The sequence below is a fragment of the Falco naumanni genome, chromosome 4, assembly GCF_017639655.2.
Source record: "Falco naumanni isolate bFalNau1 chromosome 4, bFalNau1.pat, whole genome shotgun sequence".
In the NCBI taxonomy this organism is placed as follows: domain Eukaryota; kingdom Metazoa; phylum Chordata; class Aves; order Falconiformes; family Falconidae; genus Falco; species Falco naumanni.
Window position 1 is genome coordinate 107,134,725 of NC_054057.1, and position 24,329 is coordinate 107,159,053.

Below are 24,329 nucleotides of genomic sequence, written 5' to 3' on the forward strand. Positions count from 1 at the left end.
CCGCGATCTCGTCAGCGCGGGGCGGGACGCGGGCGCGGGGCGGGACGCGGGCACGGGGCTGGCAGCCCGCGGGGAGCGGGAGCTGCCGCTCTGCCCGTCCGGCCGCGCCCCGGGCAGCGGGGTAGACCTGTCCGCTGTGCCGTGCTAGCGACTGCAGTTGTTCACTTGCAAAATAACTGGGCGCGCCAGCCGGCTCAAACTCCCGTTCAGCGTCAGCTTTCTGCTTCGCAAGCAGATATCCCACTAAAACAACCCCCAACACTGCACACTGGGTTACGACAAGATACCATGTTAAACAGCAGTTTCTGACAAGCGCTATTTTCCAGAGATTTCTGAAAAATGCCCATGCAAGTTTCACCAATTCCTTTCTAAACTGAGGGCAAACCCACCAGTCCCCCGACAGACGGAGAAAGACACCCACAGCTAAGGTAAAACACCCTCACTGCCAGAAGAACACACCTTACTTCATTCTGCGTTAAAAAAGAAAACCCAAACAATCAAACAAAAGAACCCTTCAAATAAAAAAGCCACAATTTAATTGTAACAGACTTGAATTTAATACTAAACTGTCTTGAAGGCTTCCAAACAGTTAAGACTTTAAACTCCGTATAAATCAGCACTATAGTTCCAAACTATTTCAGATTATTATTTAAGCAGCAATACATAAAAAAAATTGTACCTTGGTGTGTTAACAGAACATTCCCTCCAAAAGCACAGCACTTCCAGCTTAGAAGTCACATTTTTCTTAGTAACGCTATGATGAAACTACAACTTCTGTCTAACAGCAGCTGTTCGGAGCGGCGGGGGGCAGGGGAGGAGGTACCCGAGCCTCTCCTGATTTCAGCTTCGTTATACAGCATCCTGAACAGCAACAGCTTAAATCTTAAGAGAAGCTAGATAAGCAAAAAATCCTTCAAGCTCATGCAAGGAAGCCTTCTCTCCACCAATACTGTCTTCTGCGTGACACACACCCCCCTCCCCTGAGGCATTACAACCCACCGCTTTATTCTTTCCATCTTCACAGTGACGTTCTCAGATTATTATTTTTTTTTCCTTTGGTCATTTTTCCTGTTAACATTATTTAAGTAATCTGGAAATGATGTATAGATGTGGATGTATGTGGCAGCAGAGTATATCCTATGAATCCTTTTAAGGGTGATGCTAATATTGGGAACACCCAACCTGTAAAAACCTAACTAAAAGAGATAATTACCCCACTGTAAAGACAGGGAGATGGGGACAGAGAAAAGAAACTAATCTGTCTTTGTTAATTGTGGAGACAGGAAGAGATCTCAGAGATTTTGGGTTATAGAAGTGTATTCTAGCTAGAGCAACATCACCACCTCCTCTCTCCTTTAGGCAGTTTTTCAGTTCTCAAATGGAAAAGGCAATTTAAAATGTCCTAACTCGGGCTCTGAGCTTTTCTTAGTGGTAGTAATGGTGACAGCGGAAATCGAAGGACGCGTAGTATGTTACAGCTTGTGCTGATGTCAGTAGGGGTAGTGGAAGCGTGGGGATTAAAAACCACGACAAACTACCAGATATGCTGCACAGAGGAACAAAAATGCAGCTGAGCTTATAGCATGCAGCATCTACCAACACTCCAGTAAGGATTCGTGTTGTTCTCTCCCTATATACACAAACATTTTCATGATAAAAGTAGGGAACTTCAAGGAATAACGCAGGACAAATCAGTGTGCTAACTGGAGGCAATAGTCCAACCCTTTCGGGCATCTGCCATGGGCATCGCTGAGTGACAACTAGTGATGTTTTGTTGGACATTTTGGCTTGTCACCTCATAAAGCTGAAACAGAAACAGCTGCAAGGCACGGGGCTGTGGAAAAAGAAGAGAAACAACTGTAACTTCAGAGATTTTTAATAAGAACCATCTTTGGCACTTACACACTTTTGGCATTAATACTCCTAAGCCACTAGATGGCAAACGGCCTTTGGGGCAGCCAGACACCCCGGCTAGTCCCCTCGGCACATGCCTGAGGTTAGACTGGAAGTGAGTATTTTCACTCCAGTAGCATCTTTCACATTCTATGGCAGGTTATGTCAGAACAATAGTTAGAATAGGCCAACTCATAACAGTAACGTGGCCAAGACAAGTCAAAATCAGAGTAAGAGCAGTATTTCAAACTTATAAATTGACCTATCAGCTAACATGATTTTATTCACAACTGTGCGTGAGCAGGCTTAACAACTGAGTTAGAGAAAATGCTTATTTTTTAGTAATGTATTTTGAGAATAGGTATAACTCCAAGGAGGACCAAGTTACTGAATGCCTGGCATACAGTGTCAAGAAAGCTTCATGAGAACATGCAGTCAAAACAATTGCTCTCCAATTCCCACAGCAGGTGATGCCCGCTTAGAGCATTCCTGCATCCTCTCACTGCAACATATACCCCTTTTGGTTGTCCTGAGGCACCTGCTTGTGGCACCATACCCTAAAATAGTTCACTTTCCTTAACAGCAAAGGAGGCAAGATTAACTACTACAAAGGTCTTCCAGGGGCTGGATGTTCCTCCAGCACAGAAGACACACTCCTTGGCTTGGGACAATGGGATAAATCCTTGTTATTATTAGAGGTATGTGGAACCTCGTTGTGGTTTAACACCAGCTGGCAACTAAGTACCACATAGCCACTTGCTCACTCCCCATGGAATGGGGAAGAGAACTGGGAAAAACTGTAGAACTCGAGGGTTGAGATAAGAACAATCTGACAATTGAAATAAAATTTAAACATATAACAATAGTAATAATAATAATAATGAAAAGGAGACAGAAGGGGAGAGCAAAAAAATCCAAAGGGAAAAGAAAAAAAAATAAAACCAACAAAAAAACCCCAAGTGATGCACAACACAGTTGATCACCACCTGCTGAATGATGCCTAACTGGTCCCCAAGTACTGATCAGCAGGCTCTGGCCAACCGCCAACCCCCCACCCTCCCCCAGTTTATATACTGAGCATGATATCCTATAGCATGGCATATCCCTTCGGCTAGTTTGGGTCAGCTGTCCTGGCTGTGTCCCCTCCTAGTTTCTTGTGCCCCTCCAGCCTTCTCTAGCAGGGCCCAAGAAACTGAAAAGTCCTTGACTTAGTATAAACATGACCCAGCAACAACTAAAAACATCAGTGTCCTATCAACATAGTTCTCCTGCTAAATCCAAACCAAGGCATCGTACCAGCTACTGAGAAGAATAAAAAATGCTGTCCCAGCTGAAACCAGGACAAACTTCTATGGCAGAGAGAACCTCTTCAATCTACTCCAAAGCGGAACTAGTCCAAAAAGAACAGACAGCTGTACATACAGACCTTTGAGTGAGTTGGGACTGTTCCTTCAGGCTTTCGAAACAAAAAATCTTCATGTTTCAGTATCTCAGTAGCTGTGTTCCACTTGAGATAACTGTATTTCATTACCCCATTAACAAAGTACTTCAAGATGAAAGGTGGACATTTACTTCAAATCACAACCTTTGTATAAATTGATAGTCAGAAAATTTAAAACCTGTTAAGGGCAATTAAAGACCTTCCATAGTATCACCTCACTCAGAGGGGAAATCTGCTTCAGGTAAAACATTACAGCTACTTTCCTTCAGGACAAAAATTCCCAAATTAATGACAAAGTGAGACTGGGAAGCAGGAATCTATTAAATCAGCAGCGAGACCTTGCAACAAGCCTGATCAGTTGTGACTTCTCAGATGTTCTAAAACAAAGATCTCATTGCAGAACCAAACTCAAATCCATATAAAGGATCAGTAGCAAATTTGCATGTTATTACTCCAAATAAATACTGCACTTGAAAGTTTGTAATATATCTTAATATCTTCATTTTATTTTTGTGGCTTTCCTTTTCCTTAAAGGTCCCTTGAGGAACTGGGTTTGAAAACCAACTGTGCTATGAAATCATACGCAAAGTTCTCTGCCGCTGCCTGATACATCATGCACTATTCTAGGAGGTAACACAAAATGACGGACGAGGCTGTGCACTAAAGACTGTAGATTTCTGCAGCTGCTGAAAAAGCTTTTCGCTTTGCAGTCAGGACTGACTTAAGAAACAAAGAAAACAAATACTCAAAAACTCTGGTGCTGGCTGAGCAACCTTTCCCCTCGATGGCATCCTGTCCAGTTGATTCAGTCCATGGAGACCAAGCAGGATCCCTGACACCCATAGGGAGCAGCCAAATGCTGCCGCTCATGCGCTCAGCTCTGCTCGGTGCCTCTGCAGCTGGATGGAGAGGCTCTGAGGGCAGCAGGCCCGCCCAATAGCATGGACTGCATTAAAAGATGGATACGCATTCCTCTTCCCATCCCTCTGGCCTGCAGCATGATGCTGTCCCACGGCTGGACATGTGGTTTCTAGTAAAGGAGATGAGTGGGTACAGCATGGGTTTTGCAGAGCTCACTTGTCACAACATCCCATGCTTTCTAGGGAGCATGATGCTTAACAGAACTGCTCAGCCTCTGCTACAGTCCACACTCTGCCGTTTCATTAACGAGGACAAACTATTCCTGGGGTCACAAAAGATTGTTTTCTTTATACTGCTTAGAAGAATTGTGCCAGCGCAAGGCAAATTATGTTGTCTGGTTTTAATTTTTTTTGTTTCTTTTTCAAAAGTTATGCATAGAAGAGATCTGTCTCTCTGGTCCTGATCATATAAAGCTTGTTCCTTTACAGAAATAAACTAGGTTGGGGTCAAAGCAAAGAGTCACATGGAGACTTACCAGACTGTGCACTGTATCTCGTTACGCTTTCTTCCCTCGTCTGAGCACCCCTCTCAGATCACTGACGTATCTGGGCCTGAGGATGTAAAAATTCCAATTCAGTACAGAACTGCAGGAAGCAAAAGGAGGGATTAACAGGCCATTTACCACCAAAGGACACACAAGGATTTTACTGCTGTGCCAGTTTCTCTTCCTTCCAACCAAAGTGACCCCAGAGGGCTTTTTAGATTAGTTTCCTCAGGCCTTGTGGGCTGAGTTAATCTCTCTGTGCATGTTAAATGGTTAAGCAAAAATTTGCATTTTTTTTTTCTGGCTGCATTATTAGTCCAGTAAGGATTTAATTTACATCATTTCTTTGGGGTGGAAGAATAAAGAGGCTTTCTGAAGAATGCAGAGGAGTGTTTTTTTTCTGTGATACGCAATATTTGAAAAATACAATCTCTTGCCTTTCCAGAGTAGCCTTCGACTTTGTAGTGTTAGCAATAGTTTTGCCTCACACATCTTCACAGTGCACTGGCCTTTAATGCACTGTTTATATGTAATTCGATCAGCTGGTTTTGCTGCCTTATCAATTTGACTTTCAAATTAAACTTTCATTTATTGAAAGATCTTATGTATTAAGTATATGGAAGACTGAAACTTCCTTAAATGTAAAACATAATGTAAATAAGCATTCAACTCAAAGGAAAAGCAAAAAAAATGCAGCAAATATACAAGTCAAATAGTAAAGTATTAAGGATGGAGTAGTGCTAAGTTTTCAAAAAAGTGTCAAATTATTACACTGCATAATTTGCGGTATATTAAGAAACAGCGTATATTGATTAGAAGAGCAAAAACTAGTGTCCTGCACAATGCTGTCTGCTTCCAGTAAGCTTTACACTTCCCTTGTTTGCTTTGCAATTTTTAAATCTGTGAGCTAAAGCCCCCAAGTTATTTAATCTGGGAGAATTAATAAATTACAGTAGGTTTCCCACTGGAACTGGCAAGCTCCTTGCTTGCGGTTCTTGCGAAATTTGCACATTCCTTAAACATGTACAGAATCGATCCTGCATAACCTTTACTGTCCTGTGTATTCTAAATACTAAAGTATTTCCTTTGCATGTATTTATATATGTTCAACTGAAGATGGTGTCTGCCATGCCTTCCTCAAGGTTAGAAATTTCCACCCTTTTCACTATGAATTGCTTAACAGTCCCTGCCCTACCTCTCTCAACTTCTCAGGAAACTTTGTACCAGCCCCTCACTTTGAGAACTGAATAAACAATTTATCTAATCACTGTGTGCTTTGGAAACCTATCAATATATAAAATGAGGAAACTATAACAGAAGATCTCTCCGTCTCTGTGGAAAGTTTATGGTGTCAGCAATAATCACAAATAAGAAGTTCTCTTGCGGATTGTTTACCTTGTAAAATATTAACTGCCTTCATTTATTGTTCATGTCAGACACATCCAATTTCAACTATCACTACGATGAGTACTGTTTCTGGATGGTAGTACATCTCAAATCCTAACCTACAAAACTGAATTATAAAGGTGGCGATGAGTAGGTGCTGAAGCAACACACACATTTTTCCTCCTTCCTATGCGTTCTATAAGATTAACCTTACAGTTATACTTGCTGCTGCAGGTTTGATGTTGACTAACACATTACTAGTGAACATACAGAAGTGGTTTTTAGAGCATAAGAGCCATAGTAAAGTTAAAGAAACAGATTTTGGAGCTGTGAGCAGTTGCACTTGAAAAATCTCAACTAGCTAGTACTTGGTATCTTTGCACTAAAGAATCACTCTACAAGCTCCAAGCTACTTCCCTTGGTGAAAAAATGTATTTGAAAGACACAGAGGTGCTGAAAGCCTGCAAAAGAGACTTCTACTTGCTATAGAAACACATATGTTCACAAACAGTATTTGCTTTAATAGTCATATAGTAATAAGGCTCTGTTCATTAAAACAGTTCACAGCTGATGAGTACTCTAAAGAATGATCCTCCTATCTTTTAGAATTAAGAAGTGTTACTAAACTTGCTTTGACCTCAGCATGACTTGTTTGCACACTGAATGGCCTTAAGCCTTTTAAAATCAACAGTGACAATAACTCAATGAATGCTGTAAAATACACAGAATGGAAGGACTCAACTGGCAAGTGCTTCTGAAACACGCATTAGAGGAGTTCAGATTCTGAAAATGAACCGAATACAAGATATTCCTGTAAAATATTCCAGTTTCTCTTTCCATTTTCTTCTTTGAGCCACCTGGAGACTTACTTTTCAAGTCAATGGAGACATGCAGGAGTTATACTTACTCCTGACACAAAATGAAGTATTTTTCCTCCTTTCAGTAATTCAGCATCTAATAGGAGAAGAATAACTTAATGGAATGCCTCATAAAGACTGAGAATGAAGAATTTGTGAGTCACTATACACTTCAAATTACATCTGAACGATATTATGTAATATTGGGCGTGATCACCTGTAGAACAGAATGAGTCAGATATCTCTCATGTCATTCATTTCCATCTCTCTTGAGAGCTGACTTCCATTCTTCACAGAAATAACCCCTCTGAGCAAGGCAGCAATTAGTCTGACAAATTGACAGAATAAAAATATCTCCATCCCCCTTTATGGGACCTCCTCTGGCATTCATGACAGTTAAAGCTAAATGAAGTATGGTTTTTTTGACTCCTCTTATTCTTCAGTGGTAAGCAAGGAATCTTTTAAATAAAAGAATCCCAGCATATGTTTATGTATCCAGTTTCAGAAATTCCCACATTATCCTGCAACAGTTAAACTTCACTTTCAATACAAAAAACTGAAATCCAATCAGAAAAAAAAACCTCACTAGCAATACAAGAAGCACAACTTAACACTGTGCCCCACAGACACCTCTCAACTACCAATAAGGGAAAAGGAGAGCTCCCAAAAAGGCCTATTTGCCTTTTAGTGGGAGATCACCTAAAAACAACTTTTCAACATATGGGAACAATACTGAAAGTTAAAATAATCTCTGCCTCTAATCCAGATGTCCATATAGTCAAGTTACTGAACTTCACTGCCTTCATTTGAATTGAATACATGACTTTGGTGCACATTTTGCTTTTCAGACAAAAGTACAATTACTCCCTCCTAGCTCAAGGAGGCCCAAGGGCATAAGAGATCTCACCTTGACAAGTCCTGCTGTCCTCAGTTCATTAGGAATAAGACTCTGCTCCCTAAATTCAGCTTCACTGCCATCCTAGCTGGCTCGGTCTGCAGACTTGCATGGATCAAACACACACAGGATGGCTTAGGTCTAAGGACACCAGCTGTCCCCAAACATCACTGTTCTGGTGGAGGACAAATAGAAAAGACAAGTGAAATTAGTCGTCACATGAGACACCTTTCTGCAAGTCTTCAGACACAAGATCCTGCGTCGTGCTAACAATGTTAGGGGATTTCCCCAACCTTGTCCCTTAAGAAGATTGTAAAGTAGAACTTCCCTCTTGCCTCTCTACTAAATAAGCTGTTGTGTTATATTTCCTCTTAAAGACATAATCCTTCTCAGCCTTGCCAATCATTCTAAGTTTGTGTGCTAAGCAGTCAAATAGAAAGAAATACTTCCCTCTGTTCAGCCAAGTTGTAACTGTATTACAATTGAACCACAATGTGTCAACACTTTGTCTTAATTTGGAGAAAAAAAAAAAGAGAGATTAACACATCTACTCTCACTACTAAGATTTAGTTGGAAAGGGCTGATTGATTGGGTTTTTTTTTTAAGCAACAAGTATATTGGGCTATATTCACAATTGGAATAAACCTCTAAAGATAACAGCAGCAATCAACTGTTGCCTCAGCTGGGCTATGCATTTTTGTTCCTCTCTCCCTTTGCAGGTTCATGGTTTGTTGCAGAGGATAAAAATTTGCCTGTTAGAACAGAAGATGCTGCTGTCTATTAATGCAGTCCAGAACATGCCTACATCCTGGTGAAAAGATTGGGTTTAGTACCAAGACACTCAGACATAAGTTATTAGGCAGTTTACTCATATGGGAGGTATATCTTCAACATGATGAGGAAGGCACTCCAGACATATTTAATGGGCTGTGTTTATTTCCCCTGATAATCATATGAGAACCGCATGGGCATCTTGATGCTGGTATCTTTATATTCTCTATACTTCTTACATTCCTAAGAATTTATGCTATGAAAAGACCTATGTATCCTGTCAGATATTCCATTTTACCAGAAAGTCTGCATCCCTACCAAGAGTCATAGTTTGACTTCTTACCCAGTGGAAGAGAAGTTGAAACTGAACACAGTCAATTCTATAAGCCATAAGAATAGAAAAACCCATAAGAAAGCAAAAGTAACCCAATCAAAACAAAAGCAGGCCTCCTCAGGTTTAGCTAAGCTCAAAATCCTTGAGTAAATTTATTGTCCTTGCTAAAAGGGAGAAACTCTGAATGAGCAGTGGACAGAACTGCTATACCGCGGTGATCAAAGGTGCTGGATATCCCTCTCTCAAACACTGGGGTTCACACACAGCAACATACATGCCTGGTAAGGAAAGCCATACCCTGGCTCTCACAGTCTGCCACTGCATCTTTTACTGTTACTTGCATCAGATAAATACCACAAAATGCAAGAAATTTCATCTTCCTGACTTTATAAACATTATGTTAGAAAGCTAAAGGCACAGCATAGAACACACTAGAGATCTGGAACCATAGTCTGTTACTATTACCTTTACTCACTATTCTGCAGCTTGCAGGTCATGGTACCACAGTTTTTCATAATGAGATGTCAAAAGAGCACTGTGTACTTCACCATGCATTTTTAGATCCCCATGTCTACCCTACCTAAATGTAAATTTAAAATTCTTTTCTTAGAAACCAATAATATCAGAGGCTTATTGTAAGAGATGTCACAAGAGTCGTCCAAGGTTTTCATTTATGGTAGGATACTCCCACTCACATCCTGAAGAATGTGGAGAGGTTCAAACAAAAGGAGCTGACCACATGTGTGAGACTAGACCAGCAATGCATATCATCACCTACCCACACCATACTCCTAACATTTAACGCCTGTTATGAAACAAGATCCTTTCCATCTGCATGCAAAATTACTATTATGTTATCAGCCTTGCTAAGAGTTCGATAGGAAAAGCAGGAAATTGTTCGTGGCAAACTGACTCTTGAAATCCTTTCCACCACAGACACACAGAGAACCTTGCCACATTCCTATGGAAACATTCAGGAATAGATGTCCCTTCTGACTGTTCCACTGACACTGTATCCTCAGACTTGGACTTTAATCACTTCATCCCCTCTCAGATACCAAATCATACTAGGCTTTGTTCTGTAATGTTGTTGCTAATGTTTTCAAATGCTATACACAGGTTTACTGCAGCCTGGGAAAGTGCTAGTCAGGAAATTATGTAAGAAATTAGCCTTATTTTGTTACTGCCATTCTGGCAGTTTTCCACACAGTTATATCACTAATTGCATGTGATTATCGTCAAAGTGAGCTCTTTTAGCCATGATACTAAACAGTATAACTAATCCTGTTACACAGATACAGAATACAAAATTTGCAACAATATAGGCCCAAAATCTGAGGTGCCTTGGTAATCCATCATGACAGAAAGTAAACAATCCTTTTTGTTACTTAATTCTTGATTTTTCACCAGTCTATTCAAAATTGCTTTTGTCCTTGCATATTGTTTTTTCAAACTTGCTTTCATTTATTCAAAAGAACATTTACATTAGCAGGATGAAATCTGTTGAGTATGACTTAAATAAATGGGCAATTTAAAAATATTTTTATATTTATCTATCTCCCCTGGACTGCTCAAGAAGAACGGTCTGCTTCTTAAAGACCATCATCAGTTGTGACTGCTAGCTGCAGACTTGTAAAATTCCTTCTCTTTATGAATGATCCTGTTTGCTTTGAAGTGCCATTTACTGGTTTGCTTCCCTAGTGGACATTACATAGTCTTTCCTGTACCAAAAGAAGCGGAGCAGTTTGCAGAAGTTACAGGCTGTGAAAACTGAAATCTACACCGGTGGAATTGTTTCTGAATAGTTATGTAATAAGAATTGTAAATTTGACAATGGAGAACACTGCCAAAGCGGCGGAAGCTGTTCAAAACCCGAAATTTTGTTCTAAGTATATTTCTAAAATCACAGGCTGTTTCCTGGTTTTTTTGTAGCCGACACACACATGAAGATTTGGGGTGGGGGGTGGGTGGGGTGGGTGTCAAACTCATTCATTTTACTTGCTTTTTCATAATCCAGACTTAGGTTCAGCCACTTTTCACAAAATCCTTGCATCATTAAAGAGAGAGAACACTAAATCATTCATTTAAAGGTAAATCAAATTTGATCACCTTAGTAACGTAGAAACATGTAAAGAGGGTTACAGCTAGGTAGTGCAGTAGAAGACAGAAAGGCTCAAAATGTAGCTAAGAAAACAGTAAGCTTGCTCTTTGCTAATACCATCATCACTGCTTTTGTTCAAATGCAAACAAAGTAACAAGCACAGCTGTGGCAAAAACAAGCCCTACCCTAATAGTGGGGCACAGGCTACTCATGCATGGCTACTCTTCCACTGGTAAAGGAAAGTGCTCGTTACTCTTACACTTTTTGTTTCAAAACTGTAAAGGAGATACTTCTCAATATACAGTAAAACAAAACCAAAAAAAAGAGAATAGAGTTACTTCAAAAGTGACTGTGGAAATGGACAACAGAAGAATGTTTAATACTTCATCATATTGCAAAAGGAGAAAGATTTTGAAAGCAAGTGAGACTTATTGCATCAATCATTTTTAAAAGAATGACGATTCTATATTTAGAAAAGAAGTCAGACACTGGATTTCACAACCATATGTGGAAAACATTAAAGGGAAAACTAGATGGGATTGCCAAGACAGTATGGGGCCAAGAACTGCTATTTTTTTAAACCCACCAGTAACACCGGTGGGGGCCAGGGAAGTTTCACACAACTCTCCTCTACAACTATTGCTGCAGTAAATTTGCCTAGCAATATGCAAAAACTGGCAGCACTGGACTGCTACAGAGACTGAATTATGCTGACAGCACCAGAACTAGTTGGGCAATTCTGGGACAGTTCCCAGTGTTACTGCCCAATCTCTGCTGGTTTGTGAGTAAATAGGAAATTTCAGTCTAATTACTCCAGTGCACTTTGTGAGATGAATAGACAATAGATGAAACAGCAAGACTTCCCAATCTTCCCTTGGAAGTGCAGGAGAGGATTTTTACAGTCAGTAAGCAGTGCATGTTAGCCAGAATTTTACTGCAAACAGTAGAAAATTTGTGACTATATTGTCAACATAGATAACAACGAATGGCCTTAATGTGCACTGTTATCACTTTCTTCTGCGTGTGTACAAAAATAGCAAAATCTTGCTCATAGCTCTCAAAATATTACTTCATTATTAGTTCCTCCCTTTTTGAGAAAAGATTATACCTAGTGAAAATCTGTACAACTTAAGAAAGCCAAATGTTCTTTTTTGAGCCCATTCAGTTCTGCCAAAAGGCATATGGTCATGTTGGCACTTTATCCAATCCTCTGCACATTCAGGGCATCACATCAATATTGATTAAATGTCAGAATGCTCAAGCAAGACAAGCAAATAGAAGCATGACAGTCAAATGCTACAAACAGCACTGTATTCAATCAGGTCATCTTACTGTTATCTTATGATTGCTTTTCCCTAGTATTTTCAGCCTGTAATTTAAGCTGCTTTTTCTCAGTAAGCATATAATGCAGTATATCTCTGCATAACCAAGTACAAGTTGCAAAATGATGACTCATGGGGGGTGGGGGGGAATGAAGCAGACCATTTCTTTGTAAGATTAAGAAACATCTTGGGATTTTTTGTGAAAACTATGCCATTAAAAATTCCTAAACTTTCTTTTCATCCCAATGTTTCCCAGATACTTTGTCCTTCACAAGAATGTATTTGCCCCTGGGGAAAACACAGTATTTCCACTGGTCAAACACTACATCTTGGCAGGGCAGAAGAGGAAATAAAGCATATTTAACTAAGTGAAACTGTAAGTTGCATTTAGATACGGAAATAGTGTAGAGAGCCTAAGAGTGAATGGCTTCCTCTTAAAAAAACAAGGCATAGAGGTTTTAAGAGCCACAGCTTGTCAGCTGTCTTCCTTGTTGTCACTGAAGGAGCATGCTGGCTCCTTAAAAGGATGTCTGTGTGATGCTTCCATTCTCTTAGGCAAAATATGAGAGGGGTCAAATGACGCATTATGGATCAAGACCTCACAGGACCTGCTAATGCTGCGTCCCCAAGCAAAGGGTGAGCACATGTAGAACTTCTCACAATACTCCCATGGGAACACACGTTCTGAAGGCATCAAGAGGAAATTGGGAAGACTGAAACCTGGCACCCTGGGAAACAGACTGAAAAGGGTTAGACACTGAAAGGACAAAAATATATAGTTTTAGTTTACTGTTTTGCCTTCTCAGCAAAACAGCAATCACAAGTCCAGAACTAAAAGCAGTTCTGGTAGTAAGTCATATTCCCACTACCCGGAATGAGGATGCTGTTACTTAGCAATTCATGTTCATACACTGTTGAAGAAATGGGGGACAAATCTGCACGTATCAGCACACCAACGGAGATTTCACAGTTAGTATTTTTATATTATTCTTCTCAAAATCAGCCAGGACAGTCACATTTCCAGGATGACAGCTGTCTTGACTGACTGATTTTTTTACTCACTACCCATGCAGTGACTCTTTAGCTCCTTTCTGTCACATTACAAAACTGTAAGCATTAGAGATCTTGTGTACACCTGCACGGAGAGAAGTACTTCCCATTTACTTAAGACATAGCAATACAGGATGTACTCTAAATCATCCCTACATCATGTATTATTTAATCACTTCTGAAGGCACTGGCTTTAAGAGATTACATACTATGCTTCTATACCTATATAACCATGGCATTTATCTGAGTACTGAACTTTGTTCTAGACTCTGTTGCTTGCGAGCTGTTATTCTGGGATAGATAATGTAAATAATTAACAGGCAGCACATTCTTCCAGCTGCTAATTCTGTAAAATAATTTCTCAGAAGTTACCCTAAAATTAATTTAACACTTATTAAGTATTTGATAATAATGTGTGGTAAAAGACAACTGTAACAGAACGAACAATGCGCAGGAAGTGCTGATTTTTATCTTGCTGGCTTTCTGCCTCTATTTTCATCAAATTCTTCAGGTGTGATGACAGTAGATTAAAAAGCTTTTTTTGCATGCCGACGGTACTTTTCTAGCACTCCTTCCTGCACTTCTATCACATCTCTGTTAATAGCAATATGTTTTCATTAGTGATGGGGCATCAGTAGCTACTGCCACAAGCCGAGTCACATTCAGGTGCGCACTGCTGTTCAGTGCTGTTCACTCCTACAGCTAACCACACAGGCTGGCTGTTCCACACAGAAGATGTCCACATCTGGTGAGGCAAACCAAAGAGACAGTCATTAGTATGCTCAGCTCCATTCCTTGTACACAGAGTATTTTCATGAGCCACCACATATTTCAGAGGTGGAATCCACAAGGTTTTAATTTTACATTTAGTTATCAGAACTAGTGGCCCCTTCCCTGAGGTGTTCTCAGACCTGAGAGCTGCAGAAAAGCCCGCTGTAACTGCTCACAATGGAATAAAAGCTATTCTAGCCTTTCTAAGAGCAAATTACTTCAGGCAGGCTTCTGAGCAGATACCGATACCAGTAATGTTGCTGGTACAGACACAAACTTACCCATGTCTAGAAAAACAAACCTCCCACAAATATTTTATCAGCCATCAGGCACTCTGCAAGGATCTGCATCTCATCACTTGCAGCTTGGCCAGGATCTAGCATTAGTGAATCCAAGTTAATAAAGGCTCACTACTTAGTAAAGAAGTCAATTCACAATTAAATCTACACTTCTAAAATGGGAGTTTAAAATTAGCATGTCTGTAGGTTTTTAAGCTAAAGTACCCAGAAGTTGTAGTATATATGGACTGAAGCATGTTCTAGTAACTTATGCAATTAACAAAAATACAAAGTTCTTTAAAAAGTTAAAACTGCAGCCCCACATACTGTCTCAAACTTTGCCCAGCCACCCAAGCAATCGTGTTCACCCTGATAATAGTTGTGAACTTCAACTTTAAAAACATTAAACTGATACTAATCAAGTGACATACTATGTTGAATTTGTTGAGAGAACAGTTAGGCTCCTGCTATTTGAAGTCTTCACCAAAAACCCTCTAAGTTTGCTTTAATGTCACTATTGTCACATTGACAAAGCAAAAAATACCCATTACTCTGTAAGAGTTAAGTGTTGTGGATACAGCAGATCTTAAGAGCTGAAGGCATCCATTACTGGGACGCAATTCCTGGAAAAGCTTCAGGAAGGCCTTTCATTAACAGTGTTAAATCAGTAGGCATCATAACTTTTCAGTTACGCAGTTATTGAGCTGTTTTTTCAGTACCTGCAGAGGCTTCAAATACATGGAAAATTTGGTAAACCTGAACTATCAATTTGACTATTGTAAGGTTACTAGATTATATTTTGCTTGTACGGGAACACATGCATTGTGTTCTCAGTATGTGCAATATCACTGCAAAGCCAATCTGGAGACTGTATTGACCTCTGCTGACATTCAGCACCGTATGGTAGCATATATAAAGGTACTGTTCTGGGGCAATTCTTAAAGATGAGGTAACTCTTGTCTGAACTTGACATATTAGATGGTAGCCAAGCCAGCAGCCTGAAAATGTAAGTAGGTACCAGTTAAACTCATTTTCCTCTCGGATGACCTCTCATTTCTAGTTGGAAGAATCCCAGATGAAAGTGCAGCTCTAGGTTCAGAAAATTTCTTTTCTTCAGAAACTGCATTTTTATCATAATGCCACTACTATGGATCTGCTGAAAATTGTAAAATTTATAGTTCTTTTCTAAACAGAAGCTGGTGGGTGGCAACAATACGAGTCCTTCAGCATGACTGGCACTCTATTGATTAAACAGAATCTCAGACCACAGCCATCAGTGTCTTTTCAAAGATGTTCCAATTAATCAAACTGTTTAACTAAGAGTGTTTTAAGTGCCTCTACTACAACATCTAAGTGCCTTTACTATGGTCTTGTAATGTGATTAATTTTAAACTGTGACTGGATAGAAGGTTGACTGTGTTGATAATCCAGTTATGTCTGGGAATTACTGTGTACCAGTTGGTTGGATTAAGACATGAACACAGAAGTAGGTACCACTTGCCACAGTTACATCATTGTAGGCTTGTGTGTGTGTCATGGGGTTTGCTGTAACAGACGATGCAGACAGATTCTGAAGAGACCGATGATTCAGGCAAGAGCATTCCTTTGCTGTTTAGGTTAATCTGTGAATAAGCAAAGCAGGAGTTTATGGGAGAGGTATTATATTCTCTTGGATTAACAAAGAGAAACAAGCTGGCTTAATAAAAACACAAGTATCACTTTCAAAATTTTGTCCCACTTTATCATGCCTGGAACAACCAAAATAAGTCGCATCATCAGAAATATTTCTTTTTCTACTGTAAATATACAAAATAAGCTGTGCATGTGTGGGGTATACTTTCACCAGCCATAGCTATACTGTCATGGCTTAAGAGTGCATCAAAACAAAAGCAGCACAAGGATGTAATTTTGCATGGTATTACCCATGCACACTACCAGACATAGCATTTGCGGGTTTTACAATTAAATAAACCCTAGGTAAACATCTAGACTGCTTCTCTAACCTTACCTTTCTATCTCTCAATAAAAATTGCAACTGCTCTGTAAAATTTAGAGTGAGAAAATTATATGCATTTATTATTGTCTTTTTTAAAGACATACCTTTTGGTGGCAGGACAGATATTTGCAGCTAATTTGCTTCACATCACTGTGCATTTTTCAGAGGTCTCTCCCAAGCATTTTGAGAGTGATTCAGCAGTAATTCCAAAACAATTCTCAGAAATTCTTTACCGTGTATGGACATAGAAATTTCTCCCCCCGCCTCCTCTTATTTTTTCTCAGCATGCTCTGCAACTTACCAAATGAGTATAAGACTTCTGCTGCAACTTGAAAATGGACTGTTTTTTAGGTTTGTAAATGTCATTTCACTTTGGGTTTATTAGTTCACCATTCAGGAGGAAATACTACTTACTGGTTAGAGAGATAGCTGTGAGTCAAGGCACCAGGCTTGATTCCCAGTGGAGTTCAAGACCTGTGAATTCAAGCACTCATCTGCATTTTAAGTGCCTTATTTTCCATTATAAATGGAAAAGTGTACTGTATACATATGCAAAAATAAACTATTTAACAGCAAAAACTTTGGAGACTCGCTGTGAAATACTGAGGACTGAGTTACACTTCTAACCTATAAAACATTCATAAATATGCATGGGATTGTTTTGCAAAAGGAAATAATAGTTGCTGAAATGAAAGGGCACATAGCTCTTGTAACTTCCCTGATTGATGAATATAAGATACAATTTTATTTTAAGCAAATTATAAAATGCCCATTTACTAAATTATGAATTAGTAAAATTCTCACATACTTTGTACATTGGTGTTAAATAGTTTAAGACAACACAGGATATACTTGTAACCAACCTCCAGTCCTGGTATTTCTACAAGATATATGAAAGCTGACCAAAGTAAGTCAGTTATATGAAAATATATACAAATATAAATAAAATTTTAAAAAAATCAATGAAGTTATTACAGACTTAAAAAACCAACAAACACCTTGTGGTTGTTACTGTCAGAAGACTGATTTTTAAAAAATTAAACCATGGAATACCGTGCTTGATTCTGTGAAAGGACCACTTTGCCCATTCACTACCTGGGTAATGGTACTTTTGTCTTGAGATGTGTTTGGGTTAATGCCTCAAGCAGCATTTTTATAAGCAACAGTTATGAATTCTAGTTGCAGTGACCCATACACAATACAGAACAAGCAGAAAAAAAAACATGTTTCTCTAAGTCACTGACCTCCCTGGATCCAGACAGAGGTAGAAAATTAACCTTAAGATATCCTTAAGGACTATAAGAATCAAGACATAAACCACGGATACTATTAAATGCTAGGCTTTGGGACTGGGCATTGACTTTTACTGTCAAACTGTATTACTGCTGCAGGCACAAGATTCACTACAGACTTCTGTATTGATTTTGTTGAACAGCAATCAAGAGTTCAGTATTTAATGGCATGCAGCTCAAACCGAAGCTTACTGCACAGAGGTTTTAATCAATTAAGTCTTCCTATTACATATTCTCATTCACTCTGTGTAAGTGCCTCGCATAAAAACATAAAAGAATGATAATGTCATTTTGTTATCATTAATACTCCATGAAATTCCCTTTACTCATTAATTTAGTAAGATTTATAGAACTTCAGTGTGCAAGGCTTTAGAAGCAGTCTAAAAATTCTGTCACAGATTTTCTGCATGACTTCTCATCTTTGCAACTTGGAATTACATAGCTGTAATGAATGACAAATTGAAGCGTCGGAGAGAATAATTTCTTCAGTTACACAGCACCCTGACAGTCAACTTGACCTTATCACATGGGGCCTAATTAAGATTCCTTTGACATACAGATTTTAAATGACCACTATTGATCACAGCTACAGCACTGAAGATAATAAACCCTTTCTCCAACACAAATGAAGTATACTTTATCTTTGGCAGAGAGAGTGAAATCACCAAAATAAATCCACCATAAAGCTGAAAACCCACTAACAATTACAGACTTTTCTGTATATACACTCTTCGAATTGTGCATGAATGCTCTTCAACATGTAATTACATGTACAGAAATTCATTCTGGTTTTACCTTTGCAACCTCTTCACGATGATGACTTCTGATAGAGACAATTTGTTACTACCATAAGACCAAAGTAATGAAAACCTAAATAAGTGTTCATACACTTGCTCAATCCCTTGCAAAAGTAAAGAGAGATATAAAGTATAATTATGTAGAGTGTTAGGTTTGAAGGAGACATTTAAATATTAAGAATTACAGTTGATAATACGAAATGGGAAGAACTATTGAAATCCATTTGTGTGAAAAGCAAGCTGAGATCCTGCAAGATAATCTCATATCACAAGATATGAGATTATTTCTCACAAATAATATCAAGCAAAATAAAATAAATCATTACATACTTGAAATGTGAAAAGGAAAGAAAGCAAAGAGACTAAGGCTTGCAGGCAATAGATGACGGTTGTAAACGTGAAGTGACAGCATAGTCTGAAAGAATTTAGATACATAGCTAAAAGGCAGACAGTACTACAACAGCAAAGTCATATCCCTTGATACAAAGTGAAAAGTATGAAAATTAGCTAAGTAGATTAGGTGTAAATAGCTTTTCACATCTTATTAAAAGGGCAACTGGGATCATGTTACAAATGCAGCTGCTGATAAAAAACAACTAGTAGACTGTTTGTCTCAGATCAGCCAGTCTGAATGTTAGCACATGGATGAGATAGAGTTTTGATTGCATAACAAAAATTATTGGGGACCGGGGGGGGGCGGGAGATGACTAGAAGAGAATGAAATTGGAACAAATGACCATTAAAAAAAAAGTTAGAACGATCTTGTCCCTTAAGTCTGCAACCTCTGAAGAATTACAAATGTGAATAATAAATAGCAATGAGCTCCCTGAAAGAGCTAAGTGATAAACACTTTTTGATGCTGAGAAAACTAGCAAAAAAACTAAGCAGATATAATACATTTTCTACTTAAAAATTCAAACCTGTTGTCCAACACTGTTGAAACTGTTTAGCTCTTTCTCCTCCCAGAAGAATGTTCTGACAATATATATCATGAAATATTCTTTGAAATTACAGGTGGTGGAGATATGAAGCAAAACAGAGTAAGCTTATCAGAAGTGATAATTGGCCATGGTACTGAGGCAAACTCCCACTCAATGTTGTGTGTTAACTACCAGAAATTATCACCTCTGTAAACAAAGTTTCAAGTTTTAATAAAATACACATTCTGTTGTTTTACTGTGCTGAAATTACTGTGAATGGAGTTAAAGCAGGAAAAACTATTACCAAGAAATTATATCTGCAAAGTGCAAAAGAAAATACATTCCTGGAAAACAGAACAAGAAAAAAACAGTAAAAACAAAGATGAGAAAGAAGGGCAAGAAGTAAAAAAAAAAAAAAAAAAAAAAAAAAAGAGCTGTTTGTTGCTTTTCCCACCCTTCTCATTGAGCTCCCTGCTAACTGATGCATGGTGCCCTTGATTTTGTTGATCACCTACAGTACAAAGCAGGGAACGCTTTGTCAAGTCATTGTACTAGTAATACAGATTGTACATTCACATGAAATGGCAAATGGTAACAACCAAGAGCCAAGGCAGGGGGTTATTCATTCACTGTAGCTTTCCTCAGCCTCAGCTGGCTGGGAAGCAGGGTGATCGCTGCAGACACAGCAATTGACTGCAACAGTAGATAGCCTAAGTCAGTGCAGATCCTTCTGTGTGGGTACCTGCTAATAACTTCAAGAAGCTTCAATTGTTTGATCATGAGCAACACCTGTGCAACTCTAGCCAATAAAGGTAACACCACAGATATTCAGGTGTACCCTGTTGGTTCCCTATCCAAGACAGTTTGTCAAAATCCTTTATGAAGTAACACTTCAGGCTCTTGGAGCTTCAGATGCCAGAAACAGCTAAGGAGCCCTTGGTGGCGTGAAGCGTTATCAAACATGGAGTGTAACTGCTGTCTGGATGATTTGGCTTTTTGGTCCATTTAAAGATAGTTAATAACATCTCTTTGCAACTACATTGCTTTCTTATTCAAGACAAGTCAAGGTGGACAACTGTAAAACAGAGAAGTTCAACTATGAAAAGTGTGTAAGCCTATGAATTTAAGGAATAAAAGATATTAAACAATATTAATACCTCCCCTGCTGCTGTAAGGTTTCTGCATCTGAATACTGGAATGGTAAGTGCATCTAAGCACATGCCTAGATTAATAAAATGATCAAATTACTGAACAAATGATACCCTTACTCCACACAAAGTGCATACTCTTCCCCCACAGCCCTCACTCAAAAAGTGCTTCAAATTAAACTGGCAAAAAGATGAAAAATATTCATTCTGCTTACACCTTACAAGGTCTGAATGGCAACTAACATGCTTCATTTACAATGTGGCATTGTCTTCTGGAGGCAGACTGAGATACTCTAAAGGGTAACGATTTCAAGTTAACGTTCAACTGCATGTTCCTTTCCCACAGCCTGTCACCCAGTGAAGGCATTCAGACTACAAATTCCAGTGTTTCACTGAGAGGAGCTTTTTAGTGCCAGCCACCAAGATCAGGCACCAGAACCAGTCAGCTGTGTCAGTCCAGAACTCAGCATGGGCCAACAGGTTTTGATGGGTAAGAAATATTACTAATGTGAACAGAGAGCATGCCACATTCATTAGAAATATACTTAGGAATCACAACACTATCAGTTTTATAATTCCCATCAGCATGAGCTGGATTTTGCTAATGCCTCACAAACTGACTTGCACATGTTCCTCCCCAAGTTTCCTATTTTAGATCACTAAACCAAACACAAGACCATGTACCTCGAGCACATAGAGCCCAGTGATTATTTTAAGGGGAAAACCACCACCGTGGGTCCCTCCGGTTATTCAACAGCAATAAATGTTTCTATATGTAATGAAACATGAATGTTCTAACAGCCACGTGAGGCTGCCCTCGTGTCACTAAGCAGCACATAAAGGCAATCTAATCCAGTATACTAAGATGACGATCAAAAGCAACCTGAAAGTACCAGGGGAAACCCAAGCTGCACATGATCCTCCAAACTTCATAGAAGAGTGATTTGTTCTTAAAAGAATTTAATGAAACAGGTTCTGGCAGATGATTAAGTATGATACATTCACAAAGGATGGAGACACGTTGTACAGCCGATAGGGCTAAGAAGAAAGCAGCACCACTTTTTTAAGAGATTTAACTGCTCATACCATCAGCAAGAAAAAGACATCAAAATTGGCTGCTCTCTCAGATACATTCCATCACTTCCTTTCATCTGGAGCGAGCTCTCCTCAGGCTCCCATGTAAAAGCAGCTTTTATGGGACAGGAATAAAAACAAATTAACTCTAAAGCTAATACAAAAATCAGCTCCTTTCAAAAATCTCAGAATAAGACCTATTCCCTTCTTCTACTCACCGAACTTTGCCAGACAAGAGCTAAGTCATATTGGGTAACACCAAGCTAGGAGAATGCGTTTTTCAGCGGAGAACATCTTTGCTCTTACATTCCTGAACCATGTCAGGCTACCTTTATGAAAATGAGCTGATGATTTAAACAAAAAAAAAATCAGCTTCTTGCAGCCAAATTGTCAGTCTGGAGGTTCTGCACCCATGTCACAGCAAACCAGGATTTCACTATCCTTTGTTTTATAGCACAGCATGGAAATTATCTGTGCTGTACATGTTAAATTAGTCTCTCTGCTATTGCATATAATTGTGCTTTAAAAATGAAAACTTAGACTCAGAACACACAAGATCTATGATTCTCTACAAGCAGTACTTTATATTACAACCAACTCCCTACAAGTGCACCCATACTATCTGTTAAAAAAATAATTAAAAAAAATAATCTGCAGAATCACCCAAAATCTCACATCTTTTCTGGAGTTGCTCCTATTGCTTCTTTTTTAAATCAGGATTGTTCCATATTGTACTAGAATGCATTTACAGTTCTACATTTTTTTTCTTACTGTACTTTTTCTGTGAACAAAGGCAATATTACTCAGCACCATTTGCTGCCTTTCACTACTCTCTGAAGAGACTTCTCTGTTCATTCAGGCATCCACTTCCAAAAGAGGACAACATGTTGTTCTCTATCCCTTAGTTTCTCCAGAACAGCAGCAGCAACAAAAGTATTATCCACATCACCAGAGATGTGAGAGCGCAGCTCTGAGGAAAAATCCTTGACAATAAGCAAGGATTAGATGTACTTTACCTTTGGGCTAGGAAAAAGGTGTCAAAGCACCCCTGATGCAAAGAAAACAAGCCTCATTTTCAGATGTTGCTATGCTTCCCTTTGACTATGAAACACAGAGGAGGGTACTCCATTGTCGTTGATACTTATTTCCGATCACAGGAGTGAAATGATAACTGACACCCAGTGGGAAATGAAGCATGAAGTGTTTAATTGCCCACCTGTGCTCATACCTACATCATGCTAAAAATGCTGAAGGACATGACAGCCTTGTCTACATTGCTGTTATAATCCCCAAAATCCTGCAGTCAGCAAGGACTAGCTTGCTGAGAAATCAGTTCAGCTCAGTCAAATGTTTTTCCAAGCATGGATGTGGCCATATGGTTTCCCATGCAATACATCTATAGCTTAAATTTTGACCTGATGCACTTTAAGACACAAATGAATAAGTACTTGCATCTTCTCATTCATGTGTCTGAAGGATTCTATCATCATTAGTAATTCTACCTTCTTATACACACCTTTGCAATTAATTTCTAAAACAACAAAGAAAAATCTGATTCAGAGCTCAGGCTCCCCATGAAGCATTTCCTGTAAAGGAAACTCACAGAAGCATCACTAGTTTGACTGGTCTGATACAGCACAGCAAGATTCTGGACCTGATCATTTATTGCTGAGGATCTTTTCCGGCACCTTAAGGCTCTGCAGTCTGTGCAGAGCATTAACAAATCGCAATGCTCTTGGTTTAAACCAGAGTAACATCTTAGGCCTAATTAACCCTTGCTTTACATACATGTCAGTCACACTAAGGTGTGTATTGCCTGAAAAATCAGATATCAGATCCTAGAGTGAATTGTGGAAATAGAGGTAGGAAGGAAAAACTGCTTAAAAACATTGGGAAGGAATGATGACACTAGGGGTCTTAGCTTTCAAGAAGCAAGGAGAACATAAGGATGGAACAAAAACAAGAGTCAGGTAGAAAAGCAATGCTGACAGCACCTGACAGTAAGGAGCAGGTATTGGACATGCACTGTATTTGATACAGGAGTATTTAAAGCTGGTTTTGCTCTGTAAAAACCCTAAAAACCACATAAGAACTAGATCTACCCAATTTAAACAAACATCATTAAGACAGATGCTGAAATAAATTGAAAAAATATGTGAAGTCAGTACTAATGTAGAACACACACGTTCAGTTAATCTCACCTATCTCATTAGTGAGACTTGTACCAGGTGATTTTGTGAAGGCTGAAGTAAGAGTACTCCACATTGTCTAATCTCAGCTGCAGCCCTCAAGAATTCTTCTCCTATAATCATGGCTTGCTGTGGGAGGATGTGGGGGCTGTAATTGTCCCACTGAGGGCTTTTGATGGATGATTGTATTTCAGATATCTAGGCCTGCAATTCTAAACTTTACTTTGACTTATCATTACATTAAAAATAAAGCACTCAGAACACTGCCAAAAAAGTTTTTTGTCTGCTCCTAAAAAGATGCATTGCAAAAGGAAAGGATCATTTTTACTTTCTTCATGTAATTTTAAATGAAATTAAAGATACCAAGTAAATACAGTGAATTTTATAGACATATTGGATGCAGCGAGTC

The 24,329-nt window shown here is 39.0% G+C and overlaps 1 long non-coding RNA gene across 2 annotated transcripts in view; it reads right to left on the reverse strand.

Annotated features, from left to right (window-relative positions):
- Window positions 1–20: 20 nt before the first annotated feature.
- The window catches only part of LOC121087349, a 66,363-nt gene continuing 42,054 nt past the window's right edge, over window positions 21–24,329 (reverse strand). Inside the window, exons 1-4 of one of the 2 annotated variants that reach the window (XR_005827571.1) lie at window positions 9,448–10,112; window positions 7,890–8,052; window positions 4,731–4,806; window positions 21–1,834 (exon numbers count right to left, since the gene is read on the reverse strand). This is a non-coding gene — a long non-coding RNA (uncharacterized LOC121087349). Of the gene's footprint in view, window positions 1,835–4,730; window positions 4,807–7,889; window positions 8,053–9,447; window positions 10,113–24,329 lie in introns of those variants that run through there. The other variant, XR_005827570.1, reaches the window with a different exon arrangement.